The 13,579-nt window shown below is 47.4% G+C and overlaps 1 protein-coding gene across 3 annotated transcripts in view; it reads left to right on the top strand.

The window, feature by feature from the left end:
- Positions 1-40: 40 nt before the first annotated feature.
- Positions 41-13,579, top strand: part of Arhgap39 (Rho GTPase activating protein 39) — a 78,192-nt gene continuing 64,653 nt past the window's right edge. For 2 of the 3 annotated variants that reach the window (XM_048802362.1, XM_015486659.2), the window contains exon 1: positions 42-219. The gene's annotated coding sequence lies outside the window, so the exon portion shown is untranslated. Of the gene's footprint in view, positions 220-13,579 lie in introns of all 3 variants that reach the window. The other variant, XR_007347308.1, reaches the window with a different exon arrangement.

Below are 13,579 nucleotides of genomic sequence, written 5' to 3'. Positions count from 1 at the left end.
GGGCCGGGTTGAGAACGCGGGTGGTGGGCGGCGCGGCCGGGAAGATGGCGGAGAGGTTGCGCTGCGGCCCGGCGTCCGGGCCCGGGCGGAGGCCCCGGCAGGCCGGCGGCAAGGAATTCGGTCCTGCAGAGACCGAAGAGGCGCGAGGGGCCGGGCGGGAGGTGCCGAAGCCGCGGGTCGGGCCGCGAGGGGACGAGGCACACGCCGCGGGGTGTGAGGGTGGGTGTGAGTCCGCGAATGTGCCCGGCCCGGGGGTGCGTGAGTGTGCCCCTGCTCGAGGATGGGCATTCTAAGTGTGAGGGGCGGGAATATGGTTGTGAGTGAGCCGGATCTAGGGGTCGGAGTGAATGCTTGTGTGCCCCTGCTCGAGGATAGCGATGAGTGTGAGAATGCATGGCCGGAGGGTGGTTGTGATTGTGCCCGGCTTGAGGGCGGGTGTGTGTGTGTGCCTGACTGAGGACAGGTGTGAGTGCGTGGGCCCCCAGCAGGACAGGTGTGAGCGCATGTGTGCCTGGCCCTGGACAGGTGTGAGTGCGTGTCCCTGACCAGAGGATGGGTGTGAATGTGCCCAGCACGAGGACAGGTGTGAGTGTGTGTGTGCTCCGGCTGCAGACAGTGTGAGTGCATGTTTGCCAGGCTCAGGGACAGGTGTGAGTGCATGTGTGCCCGGCCTGGGGACTGGTGTGAGTGCATGTGTGCCCGGCCCGAGGACAGGTGTGAGTGTGAAGGTGCTCTTCCTGAGCGGGACGACATCCCATTCCTCCGGGTGAGGTCGGATGGGACCAGGTGGTGGCCGCCGGGCGGGGTTCGAGCGGGCATTGGCTGCGAGCCCCCGATCTGGGCGTTTGTCCTCCGGGCCCGGGGAGTCGGTGGGCGTCTCCAGGCCGGGTCATGGCTGCCTGCGCGTGGCGTGCCTGGGTTCCGTGGCCGGCCTCTGCGGCAGGGGCGGCTTGCCCTTTCCGGGGTCTCTGGAGCTGGAGCTTCCTCGGCACATCACGAGGGCCGGCGTGGTGTGGGTGGGGGCCAAGAGCCTGTAGTCCGGGCCTGGACATCTTTATTTTAAAACGTGCAGCCGGCTCCAGGCGCGGCAGCTGTGGGTGTGTTCCATGCTGCTGCTCCTCACCGCAGCTGCTGTGGGCGCTGCGCAGCCTTCAGCGGCAAAAATGCGGCTGGACCCCCTCCCCCTTCAGTGTTGCGGGGGTTTGACCAAGCCTCCAGTGACCTCTGCAGAAAAACCTACAGTTGCAAGGCTTCGGTTCCTCCCTTGGTGCAGACAATACGGACGTTTGTCTTTGAAAGCCAGGGAGGGGAATTGAGCATTGCGTCCTGAGTGCCTTCTGGAAACAGCAGGTGGTTCTGTTGGCTGCTTCTCTTTCACAATGAGCCTGGGGAGAGAGGAAGAGTGATGGAGGTTTGACGGGACAGCCCAGGATCCATTCATTCCTTAAACCATCCTGGATGCCCGACTGCTGGAAGGAATGAGAGGCGCCTCCCTCCTGCGCTTGGTCTAGTGAGCTGGGGAAGAAGGGACAAGAGGGTTTTTCTGGAGCCAGACTGACCGCTTTTGAGTCGTGACTGTTCGTTTACTGGCTTTGTGGTTTTAGGCAAGTACTCTTTGGCTTTGGTTCTTCAGCTGTAAAATGGGTATGCTAAGTAGTACTGGCTCCGGAGACTTGTTGTGAGTGAACTAAAACTTGCAAAACCCGTTGTCCCTGGCACTTGTATTTTAAAAAGCTAGGGATTGTTCTTACAGCCAAGGTTCTGGCCTGGCAGGGTTAGGTGTGGGTGGGATTGGGTGCTACAGGGTGCATGTGCTGGATCATGGGCTCTTCAGTTATCCCCAGCACTATTGGTAGATAGTGTAGTATTAAACGAGTTTGAAATTGAGGTCTATTGCTTCTTCCACAAACAAGCTGAGATTATATTAGGAAAAACAGATTTTTATAAAGGTAAAAGAAGGAATCTTGTGTACTTACGTAAGTTATTATATAGAACTGTTTTTAAAAATATCTTCAGAGAAAGAGTGCATCTAATGAACTATCTTGGAATACCATGGAACTTTCTGTCCTTGGTTAGGTAGGATTGTTCCTGGGTAAGGTCCAGAGGACTGAGTCAAACCTCCAAAGCCATGTTGCTCTCCACAGAGTTGCTTTAGTGTAGCTCCTTAAAATAAACCTTAGGTGACCATGAGGATGTGTAACATAATGAAAACTTGAATTACCAGCACAGTGATGTTCTTCTTTCCTCAAACTGTTGGAATAAGTGAAGAGTTGCTTTAGAGCAAAGTGCGGAGAAGCCATATGTTTTCCAAGGAGATGACTGTCCTTAGATCTGATCATCTCTTTCCTCTGTATCTTAGATATATTCATTTTTCTTTTTGGTCCCGGGGATTGCCCCCAGGGGTGCTTTACCACTGAGCTACATCCCCAGCTTTTTTATTTATTTATTTATTTATTTTTTTAGTTTTCAATTTAATTATAGCCCACAGGAGACTGCCTCCCTGTTTTGTCAATAAAGTTCATTGAAACAGCTACATTGCTTGTTTTTGTATCGTCAGAGGCTGCTTTTGCAAATTGAATAGTTGTGACAGGCTGTGTGGCCTGCAAAACCTGAACCCTCCACTTCCGGTCCAGTCACAGGATAAGCATGCTTCAGAGATTCTGGAGGGAGGTGGCTGCTAGGCTTTGACTGCAAGGAGGCAACACAGGCAGAAAATGTTTTAGATTTAGGAGCAAAGGAAAGAAGGTGGTTTATATGTGTTTAAAGTTTGTATAAGTTTAAAGTTTGTATAAGAAATAATGGGGGGCTGGGGATGTGGCTCAAGTGGTAGCGCGCTCGCCTGGCATGCGTGTGGCCCGGGTTCGATCCTCAGCACCATATACAAACAAAGATGTTGTGTCCGCCGAAAACTAAAAAATAAAAATATTTAAAAAAAAAAGAAAAAAAGAAATAATGGGAAGGCTGAGGATGTGGCTCAAGCGGTAGCGCGCTCGCATGGCATGCGTGCGGCCCGGGTTCGATCCTCAGCACCACATACAAACAAAGATGTTGTGTCCGCCGAAAACTAAAAAATAAATATTAAAAAATTCCCCCCCCCTCTTTAAAAAAAAAAGAAATAGTGGGAGGTGAGGATGATGATAGAAAGATCTCTGCATTTAGGTTGATGACTTCAGATTTTAATATTCTAGCTAATAAAGAACCATCACAGGGATGTGAACAGGGACTTTCCTGATGAGCAGTGACAGGTGGGGTGGCCTAGAGAGGAATCAGTCCAGATCAGGGTTTTGGGACAGGTTTCTCTGGACAGTAGTAGCACATTGCCACAGTGTTTTATGTGACTTCATCTTATTTCCTGCATACATTCCATTTGCTTGTGATTTTGCTTCGAGACCCAGGACCAATGCTTATGTGGGACATGCTTGTTTTTATGGCATGAGGAAACTCAGTTTCTCATCAGATTTCATCTTGAATTGGCAGCTCAGCTTCTATGAGCTACAGAATGCAGAGCCCTCTTGCAGGCAAGAGATTAATGTGTACTGGAGATAATACCATGATCCTCACCCCAGCCCCTAGCCCTCCACAAAAATGATTGAGCCTGCTTCCTGCCATCTGGGTGGCCTCACATGGATGGGAGTTAAGGTACAGCTAAATAGCTCTCCTCAGCCTAGGACACAGGAGTCTCTAAGGCTTCTCAGACTCAGTACCTGCTCTTTGGGCCTTATCCTCTGGTGCTCTGGAACTTCAGTTTGTTTGAGGCTGCTGGAAGCCTGGCTTCCTGATCTGTGTTCTCCTTTGGCTTTGAACCCCTCACTTTCTTTTCCACATAGTTGCTCAGGTGACGTGTGCTAAGCCATGGTCTCACCCAGGTATTTGGCAATATCTGGTGATGCTTTTGGTTTCCTTTACTAGGAGTGTGAGACCAGGGGTGCTGATAACTCCTACAGCCCAGGGTGGCACCCAGCTTCCCCAGAGCCTCCTAGACTGTACTCCAGAACCCCATGTGTTCTTGACCTGCTCTAACTTCAGTGATGCAGCTTTGTTGAGGCACTGGGCCAAGTCTTGCTTGGTGTTTCTTCCTTCAAAACAAGCAAAGCTCATGTGGCTCCTTCAGATCTTTGACCTTGGCTGAGGCAGCATCAGCAGGAGTCCTTCCCCACCTCCTTCAGCACCCATTTCTGTACCTCCCATCTCCTGTGGGCTCTGGGTGGTGGTTTTGGTCCCTGCACAGCCACACCTGTCTCTGCCTGGTCTGGGAATTCCTTGAGGATAGCATATACATATATTCTTGATGTCTTGTTGTATGTTGCCTTTAACATCAATAAAGATGGGTGGGCTTGAGCTGGGTGCTGTAGTGCATGCCTGTAATCTCAGTGGTTTAGGAGACTGAGGCAGGAGGATCGACAGTTCAAAGCCAGCCTTAACAATTTAGTGAGGCCTAAGGCAACTCAGTGAGACTCTGTCTCTAAATAAAATATAGAAAATGCTTGGTGATATGGCTCCATGGTTAAGCCATATCCCCAGGCTTGGTACCCTGGGTTCAATACCCGGTACCAAAAGACAGATGGATGGGTTTGGGCTGATGAGTGCCCAGAAAGAATGGTCAACAAGCCCAGGAGTTATTTTCTCCATTTTGGCTGCATCCAACTGACTATGGTTTCTCTCATCTTATGTTTCCTAAGTATAAATTGTTTGATTCTCAACAGATTCACTTTATTATTGATTCCTGAAAGTTTTAATTTTATATCTTTTTGAACAGATGATATGTTCACATGGTGCAAAAGCACAAAGGGTGCTCAGCAAAGCTTCCTTCCTTTCTCCCCAGAGCCTGGTTCCCTGGAGACCTGTCTGGACCAGCTTTTCCTATCTCCTTCTGGAGATACTTTGTAACTCTATAGGCAAGCATGTGTTCTTTTTTTCCTATCCTTTTAAAAACCTTTATGACCCTTGCCTTTTTCAACTATGTTTGAGAGGTCATTTTTCAGTACTTTCTTTTCCATGGCTGTGCCTTCTTCAGTGTGGACATGCTGTAATTTATCTAACCAGCTCCTGCTAGTGAACATTATGTTTTGTGCAGATAGAAATGAGGTTGCAGGTACAGCATTTTAAGTGTGTGGATGTGCCTCTTGATGCACTCCTAGAAATATTACTTATGTCTTCAGTCGTTTGTTTCATGACATTAGGTTTGCTCTTGTCCCTAAATGTCTTTAACTCTGTACTTCCTTTGGTCATATATTTCTCCCAATTATCTATCTCTGCATTTTAAATACTAAAGTAGGTCTAAACAAATTAGTTTCTCTCTTGGAAATCAGTCACCTCTTTTTATATATATATATATATATATTGGTTTTAGGTGGATACAATATCTTTATTTTTATGTGGTGCTGAGGATCGAACCCAGTGTCTCACACGTGCTAGGCAAGCACTCTACCACTTGAGCCACAACCCCAGCCCGAAATCAGTCACCTTTTATGTGTTCTTATGGCTAAGAGACAGGAAAACATATGTCCACCCAGAATATTGTCCATGCATATTCACAGAAACAACCACCAACAAGTGGAAACCATCCATGTATTATCCAAAGGCCCAGTGAGGTGACACCCGTTATCCCAGCTACTTGGGAAAGTGAAGTGGTGGGAGGATGCTTGAGCCCATGAGTTTTAACTAGCCTGGGCAACACAGCAAGACCCCATATCAAACCAAAAACCAGCGGGGTGCAGTGGCGCACATCTGTAATCCCAGTGTCTCAGGAGGCTGAGGCAGGAGACTCACGAGTTCAAAACCAACCTCAGCAAAAGTGAGGCACTAGGCAACTCAGTCAGACCCTGTCTCTAAATAAAATATAAAATAGTGCTGGGGATGTGGCTCAGTGGTTGAGTGCCCCCCTAAGTTCACTCCCTGGAACCTCCCTCCAAAAAACCCCCAAAACAACAAACTAGGATTATAGGTATCCACCACCATGCTCAGGAGCCCAAAAACTCTCACGTGAAGTTGACAAGGCCAGACCTCTGATGGAGTACACAGTGGACAGTGCTCACACCCCGTGGCAGCTGCGCAGGCAGTATCCACCACAAAACAATACAAATGTCACCAGTATGAGAGTGGATGAACAACATGTGATTATATCCATAGGATGGAATATTACTTGGCAATAAAAGAAATGAATTATTGATTTGTTTGCATCATGGATGAACATTGAAAATACTGTGCTGAGTCCAAAAAAAAAAAAAAAAAGGAAAACCAGACACAACTGGTCACGGTGGCACACATCTGAGCACAGTGGCATACACCTGTAATCTTAGTGACTCAGGAAGCTGAGATAAGAGGATTGCAAGTTTGAGGCCAGCCTCAGCAACTTAGGCCCTAAGCAACTTATTGAGACTTGTCTCAAAATAAAACAAAAAGGGCTGGGGATGTGGCTCAGTGGAATAGTGGTCCTAGGTTCAATTCCCAATACCAAAACCAAAACAAAAAAACCCCAAACAACCAGACACGTTGTATCATTACATTTATATGAAATTTCCAGTAGAGCCATAGAAAAAAATAGTAGATTAATGGTTTCCACAAGCTGTGGGAATTATAGTTAAGAGGAGTAGAGTTTCTAGGGTATTGAAAATGTCCTAAAATTGGCACGATACAGCTTGCCCATGTCTGTGAATAGAACAAAACTGTACACTTTCAATGGGTGAATTGTGTGTGAGTTACATCTCAGTGAAACTGTTAACAAAAAGAGTAAGGGCTGGGGATAAAGCTCAGTTGGTAGAGTGCTTGCCTTCATGCACTAGGCCCTGGTTCGATCCCCAGCACTAAAACACAAAAGCAAAAACAAAGGTAAGCAAGATTTTTCAGAAGGGAGTGTTTCATGGTGGGAGATGAAGGCTGGGTGGGGACCACAGAGGGCTGTGGTGGGGGGCTGTGATGTGGACTCAGTCTTGGGTACTGAGATGAGACCCGGGGCCCCAGCAGGCACTGCAGCAGCTGCCACGCAGGTGGGACAGAGCCTTGAGTTACACTTGGACTCCATCAAGGGCTAGTTGTGTCGTTGATTGTAGATACATCACTGACTGACTACATCCTGCTCTGTCTGCAGGCTAGACATCTGTGCTATCTTCTGTCCAGGGTCATTGTGTAGTTGAAGCTCGACCAAGTTTTGGAGGACTCTGTAAATTACTGGGGGTTATATATAATGTTTTAAAGAGTTAAAACATGGGGCTAGGGTTGTGGCTCAGTGGTAGAGCACTTGCCTAGCATATGTGAGGCACTGGGTTCGATCCCTAGCACCACAAGTAAATAAATAAAAAATAAAGGTACATCGACAACTAAAAAATATTTTTAAAAAAGGAGTTAAAACATTAGTTTTACGAGTAAGAGGCTGATGAGCCAATAGTACTTTTTCTGCCCTCTTGCAGGCTGGTTTGAGACAAACACCAGATGTAGTGAGGTGTGGCAGGGACCCCTGAAGCCCAGGTGCTGGGCATGGGCACCGACCCCCTGCCTGGCCCAGGCATTCAATTCTTTTTCCTTTTTTGCCATGCTTCTTTTCCCTTTTTCTGCTTTTTCTTTGGACTGTTTCTTTAAGCTGCTGAAGTCCCCGGCACTAATCAGATAGGGTGACTGGTGCTTCCTTTGTGCATTAGCTTCACAGAAATGTTTCCTGTTGCAGCCCCCTCCACCATTCCCTGGGACGTCTTGCTGGCCAACGTCTTCTTACCAGGCATCAAGATTGTGCTGAAATCTGCACGGGTGCATCTCTCCACCCCACAGGCCGCATGTTATGCCTGGCACTGGAATGTTCCCTTCTGGAGCTCCTGCTCACTCTCATTATAATGGCTTCACTAATCACGGCGAAGCAGCTTGTAAAACCAGAGAGTTCACAGCAGTGGTGCTGGCCTTTTACCTTGTGTTGGAATCCAGCTGCATCCTGGCATTTCTACTTTTTCTGACCAGAAGTGCTAGAAGCAGCCTAAAGCTCAGAGGAATAATGCTGTGGGTCCCAGAGACCCTCATGTGGGACCTTCCCAGGGATGCATAGGAGCCACAAATGGCTTCTGGGAACAGTGTGGGGCTTCCTGCCCAAGGCCCTGGACTATAGAACGCTTCTCCATTGGTTTGGCAGGGCTCCACTGCCTGGCTGGTTCTGTGCTTGCCAGGCCCACCCTTTCTCACCCGACTCTCATTATCTCCTGTCCTGCTGTGTGCTCCTGACATGGAGGAGACAGACAAAGCCTCTGCTGGGGGACACAGGAGCAAGTGCTCACACCCCATGGCAACAGTGTGGGCAGCATCCGGGGATCTGTGACAGCAGGCCCTGGGGGAAGTTGTATAACTCAGAAGTTGTGGACCCTTAGCTGGTCTTCTAGAGAGAGGAATCTTGTTGAGGAAGGAAGCTGTTCACCAGGCCCAGAAGAGGCAGCTGTGGGATGCTGCCAGGGTAAGGAGAAGATAAGCAGGCACCCAGGGAATCAGGTGGGCTGTTGTCAGCATGTAGAATAGGGCTGTCTCCTATTCTATTTTAGTTGTTGATGGACCTTTCTTTTTATTCATTTATTTATGTGCAGTGCTGAGAATTGAACCCAGTGCCTCATACATGCCAGGCAGGTGCTGTACCACTGAGCCACAAACCCAGCCCTATCTTTAAAATTTTAAAAATTGCTTTTAAAAAATTATAGTGCATGCATTAAGAAAACAAAAAACAATGTCCTTTGTGAAGAGATGAGGAACAAAGAAATTTTGATTTTACCCCATCCTCTAAGTTTGCCAGTTTTGGGGGATCCAGGAATCCCTAGCATTTTAGAAATATGAGAGGAGGTTGAGAAGAGCTGTGAAAATGATTCCCTGAATGGCTGGCACCATCAGCCCGTCTGTGGTTTGAACATTGCCTTACCAGAAGATGCCATGTAGTCTAGAAAAATTGTCTTGAAGATAAATGGTGCCCACTGTGGCTGCTGGCCTTGTTGTGATCTGGTGTGTGTGTGTTCAGACACCATTCTAAGTACTTCCTTGGTTTTAGAAAATCTATGACTGACCTGTCTACATGGTGGATGTTCTTAGTCATGTTCACAGATAGAGCATGTAGGGCTGGAGAGGGCTGTGACCCATGCAGGCACTTAGCTGGTGGCAGAACCCGATCCATGTCCACTCAGTCACACCTTCTCGCATGTGTTGTCACCTCCCTGAGCTCAGGGTATAAACACATAGTTGTCAATGCTTAGTGTGTCCACACAGACATACAGTGAGACAGTGCAGTGAGGAGGGCAGGCCAGCCCTTGCCCTCACTGTGCTTAGAGGTCAGTGCTGCAGCAACATGGAGACAGCTAGGGCCAGGTGGGCCTTGTTCACAAAGTCCATGAATTTGAATGGAGATGAGCAGGTAGAGGAGGGAAACCACCTGTGGAGAGGGGAGTCTAGGCTGAGGAGACAGCAGTACAAACCATCCAGCTGGAGCTGTGTAGCAGCCAAGTGCGAAGGCTTGGGCATTGTGTGTAGGGGTGACCAGGAGGGCCTGTGGGCAGCATAGGAGTGAAGACAGCAATCTAGGTGGGGGGCTCCACCAAAGTGGTAATGAGCTAATAGGATGTTGGAACCCAGAGACCATTTCTAACCTTTTCTTCATTAATTTTTATTGACTTTTGTGGACATGTTGGGATTTCCTGGTAGAATTGCAGGTAGACTGATTTTCAAGACAGTGAGGAGTTGTTGGGGTGTGTCATGATCAAACCTCTGAGTAGGGAGTCATTGTCATAGAGACAGGAGCAAGCTGTGGGCCTGAGGGAGACCTCCAGGGCAGGGATGTAGGTAGAGAAGGGGGTCCCACTAGATATGGGCCTCCTGCAGGTCCAGAGCCAGGAAGGAGGCTATGGTACTCAGAGGCCAAGTGAGGAAGGTTAATCAAGGGAGGAGGGAGAGTGCATGGTGGATAATGGAGAGAAAAGAGTGGTCCAAGGAGGATAGTGGAGAAGAGGGAGCCACCTGAGGCAAGTAATGAGAAGGAGGGAGTGGTCTGATGCACTGGTGAGGTCAGAGAAGCAGGATGGGGAACTGCCATTGGACTTGCAGATCATCGTTGACCTGCATCGGAGGTGTAAGGGAGTGAGGGGGGTAAAAGTACTTTTGGAGTGGGGTTAAGAGAAAATGGGACAGAAGAAATCAGAAGTGTTAAGACAGACTCCTTTTTTTAAATATTTATTTTTTAGTTATAGGTGAACACAATGTCTTTATTTTACTTTATGTGGTGCTGAGGATCAAACCCAGTGCCTCATGCATGCCAGGCAAGCACTCTACCTCTGAGCCACAACCCAGCCCCAAGACAGACACCTTCTTGAAGGGCGTTTGAAGGGCAGTAGGTCACCAGAGTATTTCTTCACATATATATATTTTTAAGATGCAAGAAATGGTAGCTGGTTATGTGCTGATAGGACCAATCCTGGAGAGAGGAAGAAGTGGTAAAGGAGGAAACAAAGTCTTACTGGAGGCTGGCTGGGTGGCAGGCAGGTAGTGGTCATATGCTAGTCCACAGCAGTCTGTGGGAGTCCTCTTTTTTTTTTTTTTTTTTTTTCCCTCAGAGAAGGAAGCAAACTAAGCATTGGAGGGAGTAGCAGACAGAAAAGGTGAGAAATGGGCCAGGAAGGGTGTGAACCATGAGCTAATGCAGGCTTGGTGGGGATTAAGGAGAGACTGGCCAGCTGTGTTTTCCTTTGAGTATTTAGTTGCAGGCATGGAAAAGGGGAGCTCTGGGTTGGCCAGGTAAGCCTGGCCGAGGGAGCTGGAACATAAGGGAGTGAGAGGTAAAAACCCAGAGACCTGTAAAGGGGCCTGCATTTCTGCTGGCCTGGCTGGAGGGTTAGGGTAAGGAAGAGCCGGTGAGGGGATGGGATTTCACCATCAGAGCTTTGAGAGCCTTAAGTGGTACATGTGGGGCGACCTCATCTGATCATTCCTGTGGGAAGACAGTGTGAGCTTGTGTGATGGGGGCCATGGTGGTCCAGGAGTGAGATGATAGCAGACCCCTGTGTTTTCTCTCTTCTGTAGTTCAGATTTATCCATTCCCTTTTTTTTTTTTCCTTGTGGTGCTGGGGATTGAACCCAGGGCCTTGTGCAAGCAAGGGAAGCACTCTACCCCAAGAATGCCAGGTGTGCAGCCACAGACTGCATCATTCTTGGCACTGGGCTATGGTGGAAGCCCTGGAGATGATACCCCTGGGGAGGTGGTGTGTAGAGACAAGGCCTTGATGACAACACAGAGGGCTTTGGAGCTGGAAATGCAGGGCAAGAGCAAGGAGGAATGCTAGCCAGAGTCAGCATTCATTCTGAGATGTCTTAAATGGTTTTATTGAGATTATAATATGTATGCCAAAAATTCACCTAACCAAAAATTTGATGCTTTTTAGAAAATTTACAGAGTTATGCAATCATTACCACTGTAAAATTTGAAAGCATTTTCATAACCCCAGAGAGATTTTGTGTGTTCACTTCCAGCCCAATGCAGGCAATCACAAACCACTTCTGTCTGCATATTTGCCTTTTCTGTGAGTGGAATCCTATAAGATTGGCCTTTTGTTGTCTGACTCTTTTGCTTTAGTGTTTATTCCATTGTACTGCTAAAGTGTCCATTGAGCATGTTCACCATGTTTTGTACCTATGGTCTGGTTAACGAGCTTTGGTTGTTTCATGAGAACTGTGCATGTACATGTCTGCACATAGATGAAACAGGGTCGTGCTAAGTTGTCCAGACTGGCTTTGAGCTTGTGATCCTCCTGCCTCAGCCTCTTAAGTAGCAGGGATTACAGGCTGCACCATTGCATCTGTCTTCTTGTCATTTCTCTTCTTTCTCATTTCTCTTGGGTAGATTCCAAGGAGTAGAACTGCAAGCCGAATGGAAAATGCATGTCTAACCTCTGAAGAAACCACTGAACTGCTTCCCCATCTTGCTTTCACAGCAGGTCCCAGCATCCGTTCCCCCACCCCAGCAGTGCTCACCTGATTTGGGATTCCAGCCCTCTTAGTGGGTGTGAGGGGGTGGGTGTCTGGGTGTGGGTTTGACTTGGAGTTTCCTGATGATCAGTGATATTGAGCATCTTTTCATTCACCTGTTGTTCATTCATGTATTTTCTTTGGAGAGATGTCAATTGAGATCCTTTGCTCAGTCTTTAAAAGGGTTTCTTTTTTTTTCTTGTTATTGAGTTGTAACAGTTTTTTTTTTTTTAAATGTATTTTTTAGTTTTCGGTGGACACAACATCTTTTATTTTTTATTTTTATTTTTTTTATTTTTATGTGGTGCTGAGGATCAAACCCAGCACCCTATGCATGCCAGGCGAGCGCACTACCACTTGAGCCACATCCCCAGCCCTGTAACAGTTTTTTATAGTTGTAAATGCAAGTTCTTTGTCAGATGCATGATTTGTAGAATTTTTTTTTTCCTGTCTGTGGCTTATTTTTTTTTTCCCTTAATTTCCTTTCCTCTCCTCTCTCTTTTTTTTTTTTTTTTTTTTTNAGGATCTGGGGTGAATCCCAAATCAGCTTTTCTCTGGTTCACCTTCCAAGCACAAACCCAGAACCTTGGCTCTCATCTTGGGCTCTGCTTTTTTTCTTTTTGGTACTGGGGATTATCCAGGGATTCTACCTCTGAGCTACATATTCAGCCCTTTTTATTTTGACAGGGTCGTGCTAAGTTGTCCAGACTGGCTTTGAGCTTGTGATCCTCCTGCCTCAGCCTCTTAAGTAGCAGGGTTTACAGGCTGCACCATTGCATCTGTCTTCTTGTCATTTTCTTTCTTTCTTTGTACCAGGGATTGAACTCAGGGGTGCTTAACCACTGAGCCACATCCCTGGGTCTTTTTATTTTTAATTTTTGAGACGGAGTCTCACTGAGTGTTGCTGATACTGGCCTTGAGCTTGCACTTTTCTTGCCTCAGACTCCCAGGTTTTTTGTTTTCTTAGTGGTACACTTTAAGGCACAAAAGTTTTGAGTTTTGGTAAAGTTTATTTTATCTATTACACCCTCTATCACATCTGCCTTGGGTGTTGCATATGAGAAGTCTTGGCCCTTCAGAATACTGAGAGCCAGTTTCTGTACTCGGTTTAGCAACATGGAAGTTGCTGGTGATGTCAGCAGTGCAGGGATATGCTCAGTAGTGTAGGGTCGCAGCATCAGTGAAAGGTGAGGTGGAACCCTGTGGTGGCGACAGGGACACCTGGGCAGAGGGTGAGGGAGCCCTGTCTGGATTAATGTCTTTAAGATGGAGGAGACAGGAATGTTTTTAAATGCTGACAGGAAGGGAGAGGCAAGGAATAACTGATAGCATAAGCTTTCAAGGAAGGAGGAAGTCATTTGTGTGGGTTTTCTTTTTTTTTAATATTTATTTTTTAGATGGACACAATATCTTTATTTTATTTTTATATGGTGCTGAGGATTGAACCCAGTGCCTCATGCATGCTAGGCAAGCGCTCTGCTACTGAGCTACAACCCCAGCCCATTGTGTCAATTTTCTATTGCTTCCATAACAAGTTACCACAAATTTAGCAGCTTCAGACGGTACAGCCCTGTCCTGCAAGTTTTGTAGGCAGGGTGTCTCTGAGGGTGTT

This window comes from Marmota marmota, unplaced genomic scaffold, assembly GCF_001458135.2.
Source record: "Marmota marmota marmota unplaced genomic scaffold, marMar, whole genome shotgun sequence".
NCBI classification, from domain to species: domain Eukaryota; kingdom Metazoa; phylum Chordata; class Mammalia; order Rodentia; family Sciuridae; genus Marmota; species Marmota marmota.
This window is presented reverse-complemented; position numbering and strand designations above follow the sequence as displayed.